Here is a 9378-nt window from a genome sequence, read left to right as displayed (position 1 = left end):
AGATATTGAGATCATCTCTCTTGGCAATAGTTTTTTGCTTTTTCAATTTAAAATGGTAGAGGACAATGGATATTACAATGTTGGGAGGACTTGGTTTGTTAACAAGAAGAGTCTTGTCGTTCTAAAATGGATTCCAAATGAATTACTGTCATGAAAAGAGATTAACACCTTTCTAGTTTGAATTAAGTTTCCCAATCTCCCACTCCTATGTTGGGAACCAGAAATTCTCTTTACATTGGCCACATTGATTGGAAGCCATTGCCTATGGACAAGCCAAACCATTTGAAATATAGACCTGAAGCAAGAGTTTGTGTTGCATTGGCCGCCCGGAAGATATTTTGTTGAATTTGAACAGGAGGTTCCCTTGCAAAGAATTACATACGAGTTCATCCTGGTTAAGTGCTTCAAGTGTAAGCTTTTGTGTCATAAAGGTGAAGTCCTCAATTGATGAAGAAGTTTGGAGGGTGTAGAAGGGAGACAAAACCTATTCTTCAGAAAGAAAAATGCTGATGTTAAAGAAGGGAGATTTGATTCTTAGGTGACTTGGGTGATGGCGATGAGGTGCGAGATGATTCCGAGGAGGAAATGAAGGATCATGCTCAACATGAACCCCTTCACTGGGAATCTAACGTGGCAGGAGAATCTCTGTCTAAGCCACCGGATGCAATACTGAACGCAGATGAAGGCTCGAAACTTAACAATTCCAGTGAACAGAAGACCACATCTACATCTTTGATGGATTGCGTTAAGGATGATAACACTCCCTTACTCTCTCCGCTGGATGGTTGTGTGTACAACGATGGGGCCTTCAATCCTACCTCACTATTGAATGACGGAAAGGTTTTACAAATGGAAGCTGGATTGTCAACTTTCCCAGCTGTGATGGATTATTGTGATAAATCAACCGTGGTTTCTATTCAGGATGTTATAACCATAGTTGATGGGCACGGGAGCGGGAACGGTTCCCGGATTGGGGGTGGGAGCGGCGTATCAAGACTATATTGAAGATCCCTATGTCAGGGATCGATGTCCGTACAACACCAAATATTGGGATCGAGGTCTTTGTGGGTTGAGATTCAAGTTCCTTTATTACATGGGATCGAGAAGTATCATATCAAGGTGTGACGTCTCATATGTAAGTAGCGAAGTTTCCAAAATAATTTTTTTGAGTTCCTTAACTCAATGAGAGCATATATGGAGTGAGGAATAACTTTTATAGGAGTGAGCTCCATTATTTTATAAGATCGAGATTTATCGTATCAAGGTGTGAGATCCTATATATTAGAAGCGAAGTTTTCACCTTTAACGTAATGAGCGGAAAATTAGAAGTGGTCCAACCTACAATGGAGAGATGAATATCTTCCATAGGAACGAGATCCTTTATTACACAAGTTCGTGTTTCATCATGTCTAGATGTGAGATCCTAAAATGTCCCAACGATAATTTTTTGAGTTTATTAAAGTATCATCGATGCGAGATCCTAACATGTCCCAATGGCAATTTTTTTAATTTCTTAACTCAGATTTTTTGAGTTTATTAAAGTGGTGTCCCAGTGGCATTTTTTTGAGATTACTAAGGGATCATCATGTATAGATGCAAGATCCTAACAATTCCCAATGGCAATTTTTTTAGTTTCTTAACGCAGAGCCCATAAGTGATCCAACTTATCATGGGCGATATCCATTATGGAGAGAGAAAGGCTTAAACTTTGGCCTTACAATTAAATTACACATACTTGAAGCATAAATTATGGCTTTGCAAATTAAAACCACATGCGAAAGCTATTACAATTGAGAGCATAAATTATGGCTTTCCGATTACAAGAGAGAGAGGGCAAAAATTATCGTTATGCAATTACAAGAGAGAGAGAGTAACATCTAGAGTTAAGGTTTTGCAATTACAACCACATGAAGAGGAGAGAGAACTTTTACAACAGATAGAGTCAGATAACTTTTACAATAGATAGAGTCAGAGATAGATAGAGAGAGATATGAAATTGTCTTTGCCATTACAACCACATGAAAGGGAGAGAGAGCTTTTACAACCAATAAATAGAGAGAGAGAGAAACAACTTCTAAACCCTTTCATCCATAATAGAAAGTCCCTAACAACCACAGTATAAAAGAGAGACAGATCCAAATACTACCACTATTTTTTGTTTTTTCTAGTGTTTCTATGAGCTGCATGGAGCCTTTGTGTAATACTAGATGGTGTCGAGAGGCCTTGACTTGGAGGTGCTGGTGTGCTTGGGCTTGGTTGTGCAGCAAGGGCAATCCCGAAATTTACTTATGGAAGAGAAGTTCGCAAAGGAACATTATGACTCAGGAGTGTCAGGGAAGTAGGCAGACCATCAATGTCATCAACATCTTGGCTTGCATCTAATTCCATCAAAGCATCCATCTCATACTCGAGGTGGTCATGCTCAGGATGAGCATCTCATTTTTTGTAATAAACATAAACTAATTACTCTCGCAACCTACTAAGCAACTTCTCATTGTAATAAACATAAACTAATTACTCAGATTGATCTGTATTTTTTTTCACACTGTAGATGTAACTATAAGTGCTCCAACATCTTTCTGCACAAGAAAATTTAACACTTTGCAACAATACCTTTATTGCTAATGAATACAACTCTGGAGCCCCTCCTCCATAGAGATCCCATAATGAAACCGTGGGCATTGTGCCCCTGTCAGCTATTGACGCTGGGAGCGAGAAAATCGCTAATTTGTAGTCACATATTAGCTCGTTCTGTTTCGTCCAAAATCAGCGAATCAAAAGCTTAATAGTAACAAGGCCACACTTCTCTGTCGTGATGGGGTTTCACCTCGTTCTCCCCTGCAAGTGTGGATGTAGACAACCACTCTCTCGAGAGTAATACTTGGAACTCAAAAAAAATGTTAGACAATGGAGTGGAAAATTTGCCCGGTCCCATCGAGCCATAACCATGTCTCTCACTCTTTGATACAGTTTGGGATCGCCATATAGAGCCACACGTATCTCGCCCAACATAGTATCCATCATCTCATATGCATCACCTACAATAGCCTTGTCGCTAGCTGCAAACTTTTCTAGCTGCAAACTTTTCATCTTCCATATTGACCTTGTGAACCTCAAGATTTTCTTGTTGGTTGTCCAAAAGGAGTCATCCATGATTACCCTACAAACTTCATCATGCTCAGTATCTCTTGGACCTCACTTAAGACCCTGCCAATGCTCACCCAACACGAGGGACAATAAGGACAACCTCACTTCCATCAACCGTCGCAAAACATAATGTATGATATCCAAATAGAGTTTTTTTTAGCTTTGAGAAGCTCGAGGTTTGAAATAGTCCTAAATATATACAAATATCTATTGTGATTACGTATGTACTTCACTATCCTCTTTGCCTGCTTACAATGATTTTTAACTTATCCACAATATCCTTCATAAGAAGGTTTAATGTGTGAGCCAAGCAACCTAACCAAAAAATATGGGGATGAAAGCATTGTATCAATGTCCCAGCACCCCTACAATTAGTAACGTTGTTAGTTACAACCTGAACCACATTATAACATTCAAGAAAAGTTGTCGGAAGCATCTCATATTTGGGTGGGACATATCCATTCAAAGCATGATCTATTGTGGATACCATTTCTGGGAACCTACGTCACTTCGCAATGTTAAATGGGATGCCATGGGCATAAAAGCAACGTGCTATAACATCATCGATATCCTCCCCTGCAGGAACATCGAACATATGAAATACTTTGCCTTTTTGCTTTCTAGCAATGCTCTGTATTTGTGATACGATATTGATGGGAATAAGTTGGATCCAAGCCAGATACTCCGTCACTTATTTTACTTTTCTTACTCCCAAATAATCGTCGTGCCTCATGACTCTTCCAGCTTTAAGGTATCTCGCTCCTCCTTTGATATTTTAAGGCAAAGTAAACTGACCCCCTCTTCTTCTTCTTCTTCGTCTTCGTCTCCGTCTCCCTCTAACACCGTTGTGTTGTCCATGCCAAACTTGTTCCTCCTTAGTGCCCATAATCACTACAATAAAAAATTACAAGAGCCGCATGCAATCTCACTAGGACCACTACTTGCTATCGAGAATTTTTATGAATAATTTTAAGGCATAACTATATTCCAACAATGAAGCCACCTCGCATGGTAGGAGGGAATAATAGCTAGCTCTTTCAGCATATAATAGTGATAAATACTATTCTGAAGTACATGTTTTACTATTTTGATTGATGGATAAAGAGCAATTGCGTTATGGAGATTTCCCTATTTAGACCCTTACATTGATGAAAAGAAATAGCCATGAAGAATATGAAATGAAACTTAAAAATATTTCATTTCGAAATTTGAAAAATAAATTAAATTTATTTATTATTAGTCCAGATTATGGTGGGTAGGGGTCCCCATTATGAGTTAGGGGAATCCCTCCATGCTGATCCATCCCAAAAATGTCACTCGAACAAGACAAACGAAAAGAATATTGTTGTGACCATTCAATCATACTAAATACAAAGTGTGCCTAGATTCTTAGCAAAAAAAAAACGGAGTCCATGAAGAAAGGCCTTAAATTCGGCAAGGTTAGCAATTGCCACACCAATGAGACCTACATAACCAAAAATCATTGCACCATTCCAATCCCTAACCATGCCTCTTATACCTGCAGTACCAAAGTTATCCATAGAGTTGCCATCAAAATTCAATTTGAAGCAGCCCTGAGCTGGTGGCATCCAATGCCCAATTGGTCTCTGCTTAGCAATATGGGAAGAAAATAAACTGTCAAGATTTAGTCTCACATCCACCTCAACAATACCACGTCCTTCCTTAGTAATGGATAGCCAACTGCAGCAGCTACACAAGATATTGCTTAGCACAATTTATGTGGATAAAACCTTACCTTCAAATACACTTATGTTACGCTCCTTCAAACGCTCTATCTTGTGAATTCTCATTGCAGTTAGACAAACTCCCAGTTATTACTATGGTTAAGGAAAATCTCGCATTTTCTTCCACAAAATCTTCGATTTTAAATCGAAACCAAATCCAAGCTAAGTTATCAGAAGACGAATCAATTCAGATCCAAGTTTTTTAGAGGGTTCTATTGAGCATGCAACTTGGAGAGAAGTTTGCGTAGTACTTCACTATGCTTAGTTATATCCTGGGAATACAATAATCACTACTCTATTACATCTTAAATTTTTCAAATCGGGATTGTCCAATACTTCAAAGAAAATAAAAACATCTCATGCCTCTCGTCCCTTATTGAAGCAAAACTCCAAATCGATTTGAATATGAGTTTTTAAGTTTTCAGCAAATGTGCAACCTAGTGCTCTTATTTCAAAATTGTAGCCTTGATCCCAATTTTGAACTTTGTGAGAAGCACATGCTCAATGCTCAAGATCTACAAATGTGTCCTTGTTGCTCACATTTAAGAGAACGCACTTTTGGTTTTCTTAATAAATACCTCAAGAAGTTAAGGCATACCTAAGATTGTTAAGACTTTTTGGGAAGGGGCTAGGACTATGGGGTACCCGTATATTTCAGTCACCCCGTTATGGTTTTCATTCTCACTGATACTATTTACTAACTACTTTAAAAAACTAACCCCTAAATTATTTTTAAAAAAATTAAATAAATAATAAAAATAAAAATAAAAATAAACTAATAGGGGCATATCTTCCCCATTGAATTATTCAGAAAAAAAAATATTTACCGAAAAAAAAAGGCTATTAAGAAACCTTTTATTGATTGGCTTTCAATGACCCAAAAGCCAACATAATCTTAAAATATATCCGAATAGGCCCAAAGGGACGAGGTTGAAAATAGTCCGAAAATATATAGGGACTTATAGCCTCACTCAAGGTAGGACTTTTAACGTATCAAGAAAGTAGACCATGATTTGTGTAGCCGACCCCAATTAATTGAAAAAAAACTATAATGATGATGATGATTGGTAAGACCACTCCAAATTCAATAAAATTTAATTTTTAAGGCGTGTCCATTACAAGAAAATAAAAAACTATAGGGGTATTTTTTTATTGCTCTCGATAGAGTATACGATGATTCATATGACCACTGAACCAATGGACAATCACAAAATCCAACATTTCATATTTGGTAGGTACCCCCTCTCTCACTGGCAGTCCCATCGATCAATTAGATGATGATGAAACTCATGAGCGTAACTCGTCAATGATCATATGGATTGTAGCATAGACACCACACCCCTTCAATCTTTTATTCCAAAACATCTAAGAGTTCCCATTTTGATAAGGCACAATCCAAATCAAGTTCATTATAAACATGATAACATATTACACACACCCAAAAAGAAGCCGTAGACCAGTGTAGGAAGCCACGACTAGGGCACAGTACCCCACTTTGGGCCAGGCCAAGTAACCGGGACCGAGTTGGGCAGTTATCGAACAGACTAAAAAACAGTGTTCAATTATTATTTTTTTTAAAAAAAAAAAAGAAGGAAAAATCCCAAAAAATATGAAAAATATAAACAAAACACATTTGAATGCGGTTAAAAAAGTACGGAAAAAATAAAAAGAAGAAGTTTCTATAAGGCCCTTGCTTTATGAAACAAAATAAAGCCTCACCTTAGATCCTCGTCTGGAAAACACTTTTGGCAACAAAAATCTCCATTATGGCTGTAAAATCAATTTCTAACACCAACAATAAAATTTGAAACTCAAGAAATGGTACAGACCTTGAGGACCTATAAAAACTTATTTTTAGGGCTAAATGAACAGTCTGCATATCTTGTTACAATATACACTATTTTTGGAGCTTGAAATCTTTTTTTTTTTTTTTTCACAATCATAATGTTCAAGCCAAGAAGATTGATATAAAGGTTTTTGAATTTTTGACTTGCAATTTTAGATGAGTTGTGGGTTGAGGCTTTACTTATTTTAATAGGGCTACAACACTATCAAGCCATTTTCCACAATAGAACTTAAAAATCAATTTGTGACTAGGGGTATATCAGGGAAAATGTAAAAATAAGTATAATTGGCCTAAAGACCTTTTCAATCTTTGCCAAATGACATAAAAAATAAAAAAATAAAATAAAATAAAATAAACATTACAAATAAATTTCTTATTTCTTTGGATTTTTTAATAATTATTTTAATTTTCTTTTAAGACCCTGAGCTTGACCACCAAAAACGGGCTTAACCGGGTGGGTCTGGGTCTGCATAACTCGGGTAGGTCTGGGTCGACCTGCCCGTTTTTGTAAACACTACCCTAGACCATACTGCATGCTGGTGGCTTTCTTACTCTTCTACTATCCATCACTGCCCTCACCTTCTCAGCCTCACCCCACCTCCCAGCCTTTGCATACAAATTTGAGAGACCCACATAGCGCCCTGAGTGCCCAGGCTCCAATTCAATCAACTTTTTTCCAATTCTCTCTCCCAACTGATCATCCCCATGGACAAAACATGCATTCAGTAGAGATCCCAACACACTTGAATCAGGCTTCATAGGCATAGAAACTAAGATTTCCTCCGCCTCTTTGAGCCTTCCAGCCCTACCCAATAAGTCCACCATGCAACCAAAGTGAGCCATTTTGGGCTCAAGTCCATAGTCCTTAGTCATGAGATCAAAGTAAAATTTCCCCTCATTGACGAGCCCTGAATGACTACAAGCACATAAAAGGCTCAAAAAAGCCACCCCATCAGGCACCATTCCATCTCTCTTCATCTTGGAGAAGAAGCATACCGATTCTTCGCCATGCCCATGCATTGCGAGCCCAGTTATAATGGATGTCCAAGCCCACAAATCTCTCACTTGAATCTCTTCGAAAACTTCGATGGCCTTCTCTATGTGGCCGCACTTTGCATACATGTCTATGAGTGCAGTGCTCATCTTAGTGGTCAATTGTAGGCCTTCTTTGCGTCTCTTTCTCAAGTAGTTATGGACCCACTTGCCTTGCCGTAAAGCCCCTAACCGAGCACAGGCAGAAATCAGGCTCACAAGAGAAGCCTCGTTAGGTTCAATTCCTGATAATTGCATCTCTTTAAAAACCATCAGAGCTTCTAGACAGTCATTGCCATTGACATATGATGCTATTAGTGAGCTCCAAGAAATGGAATCTTTCTCTTGCATTTTATCAAATATGTTCCGGGCATCTGAAATAAGCCCTTGTTTGCCTAACCCAGCTAACAGAGCATTGTAAGAAACTACAGTTGGGTGAATAATTTCATCAAAGACTTTGTGTGCATCAGTGGTTTCTCCACAAATTGAATATAAATGGACAAGGGAGCTATGCACAAATGGGTCCGGCTCGAAACCAGATTTTATGACTTTGGTATGGAGGCATTTGCCATTTTGTAGACAGAGAGAGAAGGCACACGCTTTGAGAGAGAAAGGGAAGGAGAAGTGATCGGGTTTGATACCATTGGCGAGCATTCGATTGAAGAAAGAGAAAGATTCATGGGAGGTCTTGGAATTGGAGAAAGCTCTGATCATGGTGTTGAACATGAACGGAGTCGGGTTGTGGACACTGTCAAAGAGGAGGTGGGCGTAGGATATGGAGGGTGGGCAGAGAGAGAAAGCACAGAGAGAGAGGGCCTCGCCCATCGCAAACGGGTCGGCATCGAGTCCTGACCTGATCAATTGGCAGTGGATTTGTTTCAGGTTTTGGAGAGTTTTGCATTGATGGAGGAGAGAGAGAATGTGGGTTTTGGGAATCATGAGAGAGAGAGATTTTTATATTGCGAGTTGTCTCTCAGCCGTTGGGCTGAATGACTGTTGCTGTGTGGGGTGGAATGCTCCAAAGTTTTGCAGTTCCAGTGTTGATTCTCTTTTTGAGATTCAACTTAAATCTCTCTCTCGAGCTGGGTGGGATGGTTTGAGGTTCAGGTTCCAAGTTCTAAAACCATGCTCTCTCTCTCTCTCTCTCTCTCTCTCTCTCTCGCAAGAGAGGGACTATTTTACCGCTCGCGAGTTTGTCTTTCAACGAATCCTTATCAGACTTCGTTGGTTCCTATTTTGATATGGGATTCACAGTTTGAAAACCTGGTAGGGTAGGGTAGGGCAGATTGGCCATATGGAAATCGCTTCAGATCCGTTGATCGGGGTCTTGATCGATACATCCGCCTGTTTCGGCCTTAAAAGAATTTAAAAGAATTATTAAATTTTTTAAAATTGTTTTATAAACTCTTTTAAAATTTAGTTTTATAATAAATTTATATAAGATTGCAACTTTAAAATGTAGAATTAAAGATGCAACTCAAAAATTCATCGAAACAAGTTGTTTTAATGGTGAAAAACACTCGAATCGATCATCTCGACATCAAGATGCATGACTATGAAAAAAAAAAAAAAAAGTTTGAGTCTCAAACATAGTGCATCTTATAATAC

General features: G+C 38.5%; 1 pseudogene across 1 annotated transcript; it reads right to left on the bottom strand.

Moving 5' to 3' along the window:
* Window positions 1–6270: 6270 nt before the first annotated feature.
* LOC105421379 (pentatricopeptide repeat-containing protein At5g66520 pseudogene) lies at window positions 6271–9097 on the bottom strand (annotated as a pseudogene). Its single transcript, XR_016056683.1, has one exon. The product of XR_016056683.1 is annotated as a pentatricopeptide repeat-containing protein At5g66520 pseudogene (transcript).
* Between the last annotated feature and the right edge of the window lie 281 nt (window positions 9098–9378).

Source organism: Amborella trichopoda, chromosome 5 (genome assembly GCF_054954075.1).
Source record: "Amborella trichopoda isolate Santa Cruz 75 chromosome 5, AtrichopodaSantaCruz75HAP2 v2.0, whole genome shotgun sequence".
NCBI classification, from domain to species: Eukaryota; Viridiplantae; Streptophyta; class Magnoliopsida; order Amborellales; family Amborellaceae; genus Amborella; species Amborella trichopoda.
Note: the sequence above shows the minus strand (reverse complement) of the source record. Positions and strands in the feature narration are given on the sequence as shown.